At 43.9% G+C, this 12,460-nt stretch overlaps 1 protein-coding gene and 1 non-coding gene across 2 annotated transcripts in view; both read right to left on the bottom strand.

The window, feature by feature from the left end:
* The window catches only part of NCKAP5 (NCK associated protein 5), an 857,737-nt gene that overhangs the window by 790,508 nt on the left and 54,769 nt on the right, over window positions 1–12,460 (bottom strand). The gene's annotated exons all lie outside the window — the stretch shown is intronic.
* Window positions 12,190–12,296, bottom strand: LOC115288823. Its single transcript, XR_003907212.1, has one exon. It is a non-coding gene; the product is annotated as a U6 spliceosomal RNA (small nuclear RNA).

Here is a 12,460-nt window from a genome sequence, read left to right as displayed (position 1 = left end):
ACCTAGAGGGTATTATGTTAACTGAAATAAGTCAGCTAGACAAAGCCAAATGTCATATGATCTCATTATAGGTAGAATTAAAAAAAAACCCAAATGAATAAACAAAAACCAGAAATGGATCCATAAATACAGAGAATAAACTGATGGTCACCAGAGGGAAAGGGGACGGGGAGATGAGCAAAATGGGTGAAGGAGAATGAGAGGTACAGGCTCCCAGTTAGACAATGAATAATTCATGAGGATGAAAGGTAGAGCCTAGGCAATGTGTCACTGGTTTATAGTAGTGTCATATGGTGACAGATGGCAGCTACACTTGGGACGAGCACAGCATAACAGACAGATTTGTCAAGTCACTATGTTGTACACCTGAAACTAATAGAACGTTGTGTGTCAACTAAAATTTAAAAAGGAGAAAAAGAAAAGCTGATAGCAGAGCTATGGGCAAAGTGGGAAAACCAAACATTAAACTGGGATTGCAAACGGACTTTGCAAAAGGAATTTAAGCAAGTAACTAATTCTTAGTATAAATTATCCAATATTAAATTTCCCTCAGAACCGAACCTTAGGCTTCTTATGACAGTGATATATTTGTGACATAAATTTCTTTCCCTATAAGACTTCTCTCTTCCTTGCTCACTGACGCCTGTGATTACATCATTAGAAAGTTCCACCTTTATCACTTATTTAAATGCAACACAGAGGCGAGGCCCATTACGCTTGCTCAGTCACTGACACCCATCTTTTCCTGGGGACACACTGATTACGTGAATCTTTTTTCCTTTGTTTGGTATCTCCCGCCTTGTGCTGGACACTTGATATCATATTACTGAACTCTAAGAACTTCCCAACCTGTTATCACAAAGAGAAGCCAGTGACGCTGAGGCTGAGGAGGAAAAGGAGAATTGGCTAGAGTGCCTCAGCCGGTGAGGGACAAAACGAGAACCAGGGTGTGGATCCCACGGCCACGCAGATTTCATTCCTTAGGCATTTACTGAGCCCTACTATATGCTGGGCACTGCATTATACTGGGGACATGATGATGAGAACCACAAATATCTTTTCCTATAGAAGCTTGAGATCAAAATGAGTTCCCAGACTCAAAAACCTGTACAATGAATCTACCTACTAAGTGTAATTATAGAAGGGCCTCTTCGATTAATAACGCTTTTCAATTCAATCCAAAGAGCTTAATGATTAAGATATGAAGATTATTTCCTTTAACAGTTTTCACCTGAAAAGAAGTCCCAGAATTTAGATTCCACCGACATCTTTTTGACTGAGATTCCAGCAAATATAATTTAACTTTACTGATTTTTTTTTTGTTTACAGAGCATGAAGAGAGAGCTCAAGCATTTTAGTTACATATTCACAAGTAAAGTTGTTTATTCATTTATTTAGTCTGTTTATTAGGTATGTATACAAAGATTGTGAACACAGAAATACTGATTTGATTACTCCTGATATTCAGATCTAACTAGTTACGATTAACAACAGCTAAGTTATTAACTTTTCTAATGGATCAATTTGTATGTTATCATAGATGACGGGGAGTCTTATTCAAGGGTGAAACCTCAGTCCATTCAATTTTCCATGAATTCTCTCAGATAATTAGTTTCAAGAAATACCACCATGTAACACCTTATACTTTTCCAGTCCCCCTGGGAATATCTGAACCATGTGACAAGAACAAAAACCACAAAATTCGATAAGGACGTGGAATTAACATTCAATACTGGACAAGCAGTCTTTGCTCCATAGCCTCCCTACCTTTTTGTTCACACCATGTACTTGTCACAACCGAATGGCCACTGCCTTAGTGTCTGACCTTGGGTTTCCCCTCCAAACTCCATGATGGCTCTGTCACTCCATGTGCACAGAGCTTCCTCTGGTTTACAGGTACCTTTTCCCGAGTGTGATGTATTTATACAGTAAAGGAAATGAGCAGAAAATACAATGCTTCGTTTGTGATCCAGCCCCCCAGTAGCTTTTGCAAAGCTTCCTCGAAAGGGATTTGATGGGCCACTGCTCCGTTTCATTCTGGAACGTCACATAAATGCTAGCTGCTCTCTGAGGGCTGAGTGAGCAAAGAAGAAATGGATTGGAAAGGAGCTGCGGATGCTGTTGTTTGATGATCTTTCTTGTCTCTCTTTTCCCTTTGGTCAAAGAGTCCTTGCCTGACTGTAGAGAGTTACTCCAGTCTCAAGACTGACTCAGTTCTCTACCCTCATTCCTCTTTTCATCATATACGGAGCTAAGATTCCTGGCACTCATATACAACCCAAATGGGGAAAGCCTCCTGAACCCGACTCCTCAAGCGCATGCTTCAAGCTTCGGTGACTTCCATCTGTGTGGCTCTCCACTGGGGCTCGCTCACCCCTTCAGAGCTCTGAGGGAAGCATTAGAGAAATTCAGAGAAAAAAATGCTGAATTTTTAATATAACTATATTTTTAAAAGATTTTAATAGGAGCACAGAGAGTTCGACATAAGGTGCTCAATGAAAATTTGATAAATGAAAGAATGGATGGTGAACTTCCAGGTATGTCTGGGAAATGATAAAACTCCCCATGGAGGTGAGGCTGTGGCTGGAGGTGGTGCCTTTTCCTCACTCTGCACAGGGGCAGGCTTCAGGAATGATCTCTTCCATCATGTACAAATGAGCGAGCCTGCTTTCTGGGCATCTGAGGGCAGGCTGAGCAGGAGCTCTCAGGAGCGTGCCATCTTTGGTTATCTAATTAAGAGTGTGTTTGGATAACTCACAGTACTTGCCGGGATAAAGCTTTACTTAGTGGCTACAGGGACACAAAAGGAACAAAGCCAGTGCCGCCAGCAATGACACTTTGTTTTCTCTTTATTAGAGTGACTGTTATCATTCATGTTTTTCTTTTACCCAGCCATTCATGGACCATCTCTCAAAGCTCCCCTCTGCTGGGCACCGGGGTAATACTATGGACCAGTTAAAACCCTGCTCCATTTCCTCGTTCTTGCTTTATCACATTTCTCCCTGGTACTGGGGTTTAAGTTTTCGCTTTTGCATATATATATATTTGCTCTTGTACCACCTGATACTTTATAAGTGGAGAAGAAAATAGAGGCTCAGAAAAAGGTAAAGGGTTGAGGAGGGCACACAGCTAATCAGTAGCAGAGCTGGTCCTATTTTATAATGCTGAGAGCTGTGTGTCGTTTCTGTGAGCTGGTGTCATTTTCCTTTCTAAAGGATCCCGGCAGCAACACGCTTATCAGCAGGGACAATAATCTTAGCTGGATCCTCTCTGAGCAGAGGACTTTGAACACCACTTGTGTGACTTGAATGGCTGTGCCTTCAGTAATAACCACTGTATTTGCTTTTTGCCAATTTCCCCCTGGGATCCGGTAATCACAGAGGAAAAAGGATAAACTCTCTTCCTGTTCCTGCAAGACTAAGATTCCTTTTAGTTAACTCCTCATTTAAAACAAGGTTTTGTTGCTGTTGTTATTTCCAGACAATATTCCATTAACCAAGAAATACAGATTTGAACCTTAATTGAGCGTAACAAATAGTACAGAGTATAGAATAACCAAGAAACTGGCCTTCGGTCAGACTTGGTTCTGGTTCAGAAACTTGGTGCCCATTCTTGCTAACTTATGTGATTTGGAGCAAGCTATTTAACCTTTTCGAGTCTGTTTCCACATTTCTGAAAGAGGAATTATGCTACATGCATCATGTTGCTGGAAGAATTATACACATATCAATTCCACAAGAGAAGGACAACAGTTGTCTTGGTCACCACAGTATTCTGTGAAGAGCCAAGCACAATAAACATTTGTTGAATGAAAGAATTAATCAAAATATGTATGATGGATCTGCTCAGTGCCTGGCACATCACCAATGGCCAATAATCTATGTCTAAGTTAATTTTCCTTCTTTCTTCTTTCTCTTTCATCTCCCCAGGAGATCGGGTTCCATGGCACACATAAAAGTAAACACTTAACGGATATCATTTGCAACAGTGGAAGAACCTTTATAGACTCACAGGCCAGAAGTCCTTCAGAGATGAGCAGAAGAGTCTGAAGATATCAGAGTCACCCTGGACTGGTGTAGGACACCAGCCACTCTTTATTCCTTATTTATGTAGGACATCAGCACACTGCGGATCATCCCTACCAGAGCTCAGAAGGAAGACAGACACTGCCAGGGAGGAATCAAAGCCTGGAATTCCTGGATGTGACTTTTCCTCTTGGTCCCCTGAGTAAAAACTCCCTCCATGCACAATGGCAGGCACTCTGGGCTTTTCAAGGGCTCCTGGGGAAAGCATTTCAACCCAAAATATCATCTGTGATCTGTTTTCCATCACAGGAAAAAAAAAAAAAAAGAAGGTCTGATGTTGGACATTTAGCTCCATGGGAAACTACTACTGCAAATTGAATTTTGAAAATTCAATTCAATTTAAAATGCATTAAGGTCTATTTAAAAAAAAATCTTCTGGGGAGTCCTTTGTTATGCGAGGAGTCTCTGGAAAGATGAAAAGCAGCCACGGATGCATCTTTTGTGTAAACCTGGATTCACATAAATAGAACTTCCTTAAAATGAGCTCTGAGGGCCTCCGGGGGCTGCATCCCTTCCCCGAACTTCTTCAGAGAAGCTTCATCCGTTCTTCCACTGCTCAGAGCACCGGGAGAAGCTCTCACCACAGCACACAGGAAGGGCTCCATACACAAAGGAGGCCAGGTTGTCATCTGAGTAAAAAGGCCCGGGGCAGCTACTATAGAGGAGAGCCACTATGAAACTGTCATCGAAGCCATGCACTGAGACAGTGTTCAGAAAGAAGCCAACCCCAACACCAGAGGAAGGGGAAGCCAGAAAGCTCACTGATCAAAGCACAGAGAGACACACTCCCCTCAACTCTGAAATGTGCTTAAGGTACACCTAGACAGTTCAGGTATTAGTGGCACGAGCTTGGTGGTAAGACAGACCTCAGTGCTTCCTCGTCATGTGATCTGGGACAAGCTCTTTAATGTTAAGCCTCAGTTTCTTCACCTGCATACGAAGATGCTGTAGTGTCTCCCTGTAGAGTTGTTGTGAAAACTAAATGAGTGAATACGAATAAAATATTTAAGTGCAGTGCCCAGGATATAATAGATATAATGGTAGCGACTATTATTATTATTGTTAGCAATAGCGCCAATTCAGATGAAAATGGAAAACCTTATGGAATGACTGAAGGTCATCAGATTACTCACTGACACCATCATCATCATTCCACACGAAATGCTCCGCGCCCGCGCGCTGAGGGGAATGTGTAATGGCTGCTCCTCTTTCCATACCCTGAATTCAGGATCCCGAACCAATGGCTGGATCGTGGTCTCTTTCCCTCCTCAGAGCCCAGCGGTCTTGTGCTTCCTCGTTTCAGCGTCCTTTCTCAAACAAATGACAATCGGATAAGCTTTATGTCAGCCCTTTCAAGGGACATAAGGCGGCTCAGTTTAGCACTTAAAAACTAATTTTAATTCTAGAATTTCAGTACCACTCAGTGCTCACATCCAAGGTACCAACATACCCGAGCAGAGGATTAGGCCCTAATTAGAAGCAGGCTATAAATATTATATGAGGACCCTGGTGTTTCTGCTCAGTTTAAGTTACACTGCCTTCCAATCATGCATTTTATCTTTTGGCATGCATACATAGGTGCCCAATAAATGTTACCTTTGGTGATAATAAAACAAAAGCCTAACTTTCAAAAGTGAAATAACCAAAAGGCCATTGTCTGCATTCTTGGCAGAGGCCAGAGAGCCAGTTTTCCCAAGTCAGCAGCCTCCGAGGAGGCTGGCCAGGGGCCAATTCCCAGGGCTGGCGCATTCCTGGGGCCTGGCAAGAGGCCACTGGGACCCTGTTTCCTCTTGCGTTCTCTTTATGTAGTGGAAAATCTTTCCCGCTTCAAACCCTCTGAGTCTGTTTCGCCCCCTTCGAAGTACAGAGAGCCACATGGGAAATGATCTTCAGCCCCTTCCCCAATACGAGTCTCCCACTGCTCCAAGTTGGCACAGCTCGAAGCAACTGAAGGCATAAGACAAACAAAAGAGAGCTCGGCTCTCCAGCCCAGTCGCCAGCCAGATTCTATCAGGGGCAGAGGGCCTGGGGCCGAGGACCCAGCGGTGCCCTGCGCACAGGGAGTCATTGTACACTTGTTTAGAAGGCTATGGCACTTCTGCAAGCCTCTGGAATAAAACTGCCTGTTATAAATAGACACTGGCTGACCTTCAAGGGTGAGAGCAGTAGGCCAAAAGTTCCAGAAAAAAATATAACACTTCATATAAGAAGGTCTGGCGTCCAGCTCATTAACAGGGGACTACTGAGGCAGTTGGCCTAAGAAGAAAGGAATCCAAGGTCTGGTCCGATACGACCTGTAGTTAACACCCGGGAACACTTCCGGCTGATAACATCATGAATACGCCATTCGGTTTTTAAACATCATAGATGAATATATGCAAACCAAACATTTAAGACAAAAGTCTTTTAGGATTGTCTCGTTCTATCTGCAGACAAAGAAAACTGCCATCTGGAGTCACCATGTCAGCTGGCTCCGCATATTCTGAGCGGGGAGGGGGAGGTGACGCGCCAAGCGCCGTGCTCCGTTTGAACCCCTTGCCTCGATTCTCCTAACAGCCCAAGCTCTTTCTTCTACCATACACAGCATCTATTTCCTCTGCACCCTTTAAAATGAGTGCTCTGCACACAGTAGGCTCTGCATATGTGCTTTTCCTGAATCTGCCCCTGCTGCTTATATTTTTGAGAGGCTGAAAATTAGCAGTGAGGAGAGCCATCGTGGCTAGAGTATGATACTTTTCACTGACATAGAATCCTATAGTCTCAGAGACAACTTTCTACGTCTTTATTTCCCTTATGTTCATGGCAACCCCACTATTGAGGAGACAGAGATTCAGAGACTTTAAGAAACTTTTTGAAGGTCACACATCTACTCAAGGGCTCACCTTGAGTTCAAATGGGCAGACGTGGAGTTATAATGCAGTGATCAATCTATTATAAGACATTCCCTGTGCTCCATCCACCCCACAACACTGTACTAGTCACTTTTATCAGCACCTCTTAGAGAAGATCGCTCCAGTGGCCATGTGGAACTTGTGCTGTGAAGATGTCACATCATATTGTTCTGGTTAAACCAAGCTGTTACCAACTTCCAAGGAAATGGGCTAGAAAGCAACTCATAGGTAACTGTTTCTAATAATAGAGAAAAGTAATCTTATCTTGCTTATGATAGTGTTTTCTTTCCATTCCAGACTAGATGTGGTGTAGATTCTAATAGGATAAATGTGCTGAATGGGTTCTGCTGGCCCCTAAACATCCACTCTCTACCCTTCTCTACCCTGCTCCATGCCCCGGCATGCTATATGGGCCCCGTTCCCTCTAGTTTCCAAGTGGGTTCAGCAAATGGGAAATGCCAGAGGGCCCTGGAGAATGGGAGGGGAGGTGGGAATTTTCATGCTCTGATCTCCACCCTTCTAAGCCAACACTGATTGGCTGCAACACTCCATCTACGGTGACACTTGCTACCAAGTGATTCTCTCCTTCTGGCCACATGGTTATATGGCCATGTCGTTCCCTTGCTGTGTTATCCTGTTGAGTTCCCTACATGCTGCTCTGCCTTTGTAACAGGCCTTTTATTAAACTGTCATCCAGAAGCATCTGCGTGGCTCAGTTAGTCAAGCATCTGACTCTTGATTTTGGCTCATGATATCACAGTACATGGGATCAAGCTCCACATCTTGCTCTGTGCTGAAAGCATGGAGCCTACTTGGGATTCTCTATCCCTCTCTCTTTGCCCTCCCTCGCTGTCTCTCTCCCTCTCTCTCAAAGTAAATTGAAAAAAATAAACTTCAAAAAAATAAATAAAATAGACTGTCTTGAGCCTGCCATCTGTTTCCTCCTAGGACCTCAACTGATGCATAAAGAAAGAAATAATATTGTTGATGTGGTCTTTGTAGGCAAAACTATGGAAAGTTCCTTAGGTCCTCCTAAGAGGATGAAAAATTCTGACCACATTAGACCTCGCTCTCTTCTATCTTCTCTTCCTCTTTGCTAGACCTCACCAAACAGGAAGTGTGTCCATATTCTGCCTCAGGGGCCTCCAAACTTGGCCCACGAGACCTCAGAGTTGCTGCCTACTGCCCCCACCTAGCTAAAGCTCCTCCACACAAGGAGGTGGCAATGACAGCACTACCCACATCCCAGTCACATCTGGCTGGGAACTTCAAACACTTTGCACTCAGTCTTGTGCCCACTCACGCACGATTATGGCAGCCTTCACGGCATGCCCATTCCAGGGACGGCAGGCCGCTGACAACAGCTCCTCCTCCCAGAAAGGCCAACAGCCCCTGAACCTACTTATCTGCTGGCTCTGACAGATGGATCCCAGAGTTTATCAGACCAGATGATTTCATTTCCCTCGACGCATCTATGTGCATGAGAGCAGTCAATTAATTAATTGTATTAGGAAACCTACCAAGCCGAAGACAATTGCTTATGACTAAGGACTAGAAAGGTGCTGAAAGACAGAAGGCAAGCAAACCTCAGAGGCATCTTCGGAAGTGGACAATTATGATCCATTAAGCCTGGTTAAGGAACAAAAATTTATGAGGAGGAAACATCTGGAACTGTCTGGAATGCAAAGGAACCAGGAGGAACCACTGTTTGGGCTTGTAGAGAGCAGCCCAGACAAATGGGATTCCGTGTTAGGCGAGAACTGCAAAATTAGTACATGAAAGGGACAGCGTTGAGGCAATGCATCTGGTGTTAAGTGAAGCGTTTTAATACAATGGCTCCTGGTTTTGCTCTTGAAATATTAATTGAAATGGGGATGAGTATGAGGGCTGTCACATGAATAGAAAACTGGCAGAAAGAGCATAAATACTGGCTGAGCTGAGCCACGGAAACAGAACATGGCAAGAGAACAGAAAGTAATGAAAATGCTGCCTAATTCCCAGCCATGAACCCTGTGGATGCTTACTAAATATTAATTGATAATAATGAACTAGAGTAGAGGATGGTAAATTAGTGTGAGACAGGCTGCTGAAATACAGCTAATATATATGTACAGTTGGTATGATATACACTGATAAATGAGAAGAAAAGAAATCAAAATGATTTAGCTGTGCGATGTAGCAGGAAGTATGGGTAAGAGGATGGGGGAGGGATGCCAAAGGGGACAAGAGGAAAGTTAAGACAATAATTCAAGATCACAACAGAGCTTTCTTAGGGCCTTGGCAATTCCTCAAGTATAAGCCAGGCACCTTTGAGTCACACTCTATTCTTTTAAGACATTGTGGTTTCTCAAATTTCTGCATCAGGGTCCCCAGGGACACCACAGATTAAATCTGGACCAATTTCATGGAAGGCGATAAAGCTCTCCTCCTTGGGAAAGCCCTCTCTGATCAGTATAGTCAGAAGAGCAAACTCTTCCCATCACTCTTGTTTGCACCACTGTATTGCAACACCTCCTGGTATTACTATGATTGGTGTATATGTGACTAGATTTTGTAAAGCTTCAAAAAATGGAAATTATGCTTTGCATTTCTAAGTGAGTGCTAAGAAATAGCACCTCACGGTGCTGAGTGGCCTTAGTAGGTGCTCAGTTCTGGTGCTGATTAATCAGGAACCCTAGAGAGGAAAGCAGGCAACTATCAGGGAGAACACCCAGCTGCCTCCTGGGTTGGAAGACCAGCTTCTAAGGAGATCAATGAAAGCTCTACCTCTTGTTGTGGACAAAGCGCTAGAGAATCTGTCACAGGAACAATCTTAGGCTGCCAGAGGAGGATACAGAAAGCTCGGTTGCCATGGAAACTTATATGATCTGATGAGTCCCATTGTTGAAAGATGGTGAGACACCAGGAGAATGATAAGCAGACCTCTGAGCCCTAAGAAAGCACGGAACACTCCAAGCAAACATCTCTGCTCATTTGTACTTACTTCTTATGATGCACTATCATTTTATCATCTTTGGATAACGGAGCATTTACAAAGGGCTTTCAAAATGTCTCCAGTTCCTATTTTGCTTACGTGATCTCGGAGACCACAAGTATGTACAGATCTATGTCTACAGCAGGCAGGCAGGACTCAGTGCAGCAGGCGAGATTCATTGATAGAGCCAGGTGCTTCTGAGATCCTGCTCTGTGACCAGGCAAGGCCAGCCATCTGTGTGCAGGTCTTATGGGCCAGGCTTGCTAGACTAATGGCAGAGAAAGCTACCTAGTCATTTGTGGGTCACAGTATATGAGTCAGCTATGGACTCCCTCCCAATAAAAAAGTGCACATATCCACATACATATAAAATTTAATACAATGTACTTCAGAGAATTCAAAACCCCGGGAGCCTTTTCATAAATTCATCCTATCAAGCACCTTGGAACTCAAGCAGATCCAGGTATCAGGTTAAAAATCTCTCATGTAAACCACAAGTCCTTATATGCACACTGGAATCATCCTTGGTCAAACTGAAAAGGCTGTCATCCACCCTCCCAAACTTCGGACCCGGCACTCAGTGTCTCCCTCCTCCCGGCAGTGCCCCCTTACTCCATAGCCAGTATCTCCTGACAGTGTGTGCTGAGTTCACAAATGGCCAATAACTGCTGAGTTCACTCCCTCACTCACTCACTCATTCATTCATTCATCCATTCATCCATTCATTCATGGAACTGCATGTTTTTCATGTCAGACCTGAGGGACCCAATGTGTGTATGACAGGGCTCATGTCCTCTAGGACCTTACAATTCAGTTCAGTCAGGCCTGATTTTGCTTCCCAGGGGATACTGGGTAATGTCTGGAGGCAGTTTGGGTTGTCACAGCTGAGAGAGGGGCGCTATTGGCATCCAGGGAATAGAAGCCAGGGGTGCTGCTTAACATCCTACAATGCACAGAACACCCTCAACTTCACAACACAGAAATAGAGAGTCCACAATGTCAAATATACTGAGAAACCCTGACTTATGACAGACAGGCATGTGACCAAGTGTTAAACACAGTGATAAAGATCAGAGGTAAACATATGGCAGCTCAGGAAAGGGCACTTTAAGAAAAACTTTGGAATATAGCATTATGGCAGCAGACTGCCTTACTTTCCATGACAAGAGGAAGGAAGAAGAAGTGAAGAGAAGCCATTCGGGGTGACCCATCACCATGCTGAAGGGAGTCATTCCTCCGAGTAATACCAGAGGAGGGGGCATCAATTTCAAGTGGTGAGCAAACAAATGGCATTTTGGGGGGAATTCCCTCATGGGAAATGATGCTGGCACTCTACCCACCCCCATCACACAGTGGCTCAGCCAAAAGAATGTGCAGCCATTTGATCATCTCATCAGTCAAGTTACAAAACCTGCTGCATCCTGGGTGACAGCTACACTTCAGATGTAGCTTCTAAGTCATTATTCCTCCATTCCTCCCTCCTCCATTCCCAATCCAGTTACTAACTCCATCTTGTACATGTATATACCACAATGAGTCCCCACGTGGATAAAAACACAAAGTTATAAATATATTATATATAGATAATATATATGTGTATCATATATGGGTATACATACACACACACAAAATCATAAACATTAATCTCTATGGAAGTTGGTTCCAAACCATGGTTAATCAGAAAAGGCACAAGACCTAGATTGACTTCCAACACATGCATTCTTTATTCATTGTATCCCTCTCCCTCCCAGCCTCCAACCCTTTGACAACTGTTTCACTAAAATCAGGCCTGGCCTCTGTCGTCAGCAGGCACAGGTATGAGAGATGTGCTGACAGACCTGTGTACCTGTAGCCCTGCTGAAGCTGGGGCTGTTTAAACCTGGAAGCACAATGCAAGGAGCTCCCTGTCACTGGCATACAAGGTTTTCTGCCTCGCCTGTGGAGTGACAGCCTGATCTGGAGGCAGCCACAATGGAGTTGACATCCCAAGTCTACCACACACCAGATCTATAGCCCTGAGGAGGCTCCTTAACTTGTTCAGTTTCAGAATTTTTATTTGTAAAATAGGAATAATGAAGGATCGTCATAAGTAGTGAATGACAATTTCCATCTAAAGCACTGAGCAGAGGGTCTGGCACTTATAAGCCTCAGTAAATTTCAGATATTATCACCGAGGAAAGAGACACATTCTAGTCCCCACTCAGTGCATGGCTCACTGTCTGAACGTGTGAAGCTGTCTGCTAAAGTGGCTCGGATGGTAAACATGACCGTCATCCTTGCACAGGAGCCATACTGATCTCCTCTGTGTCGTTTCAGTTTTTTAGTTTACGTGTTGCTGAAGCAAGCACAAAGATTTTATTTTTTTTTTAATTTTTTTAATGTTTTATTTATTTTTGATACAGAGAGACACAGAGCATGAGAGGGGGAGAGGCAGAGAGAGGAGGAGACAGAACCGGAAGCAGGCTCCAGGCTCTGAGCTAGCTGTCAGCACAGAGCCTGACGCGGGGCTC

The sequence above is a fragment of the Suricata suricatta genome, chromosome 3, assembly GCF_006229205.1.
Source record: "Suricata suricatta isolate VVHF042 chromosome 3, meerkat_22Aug2017_6uvM2_HiC, whole genome shotgun sequence".
NCBI lineage: Eukaryota > Metazoa > Chordata > Mammalia > Carnivora > Herpestidae > Suricata > Suricata suricatta.
The sequence above is the reverse complement of the archived record's forward strand: the minus strand, read 5'-3'. Positions and strand labels throughout refer to the sequence as shown.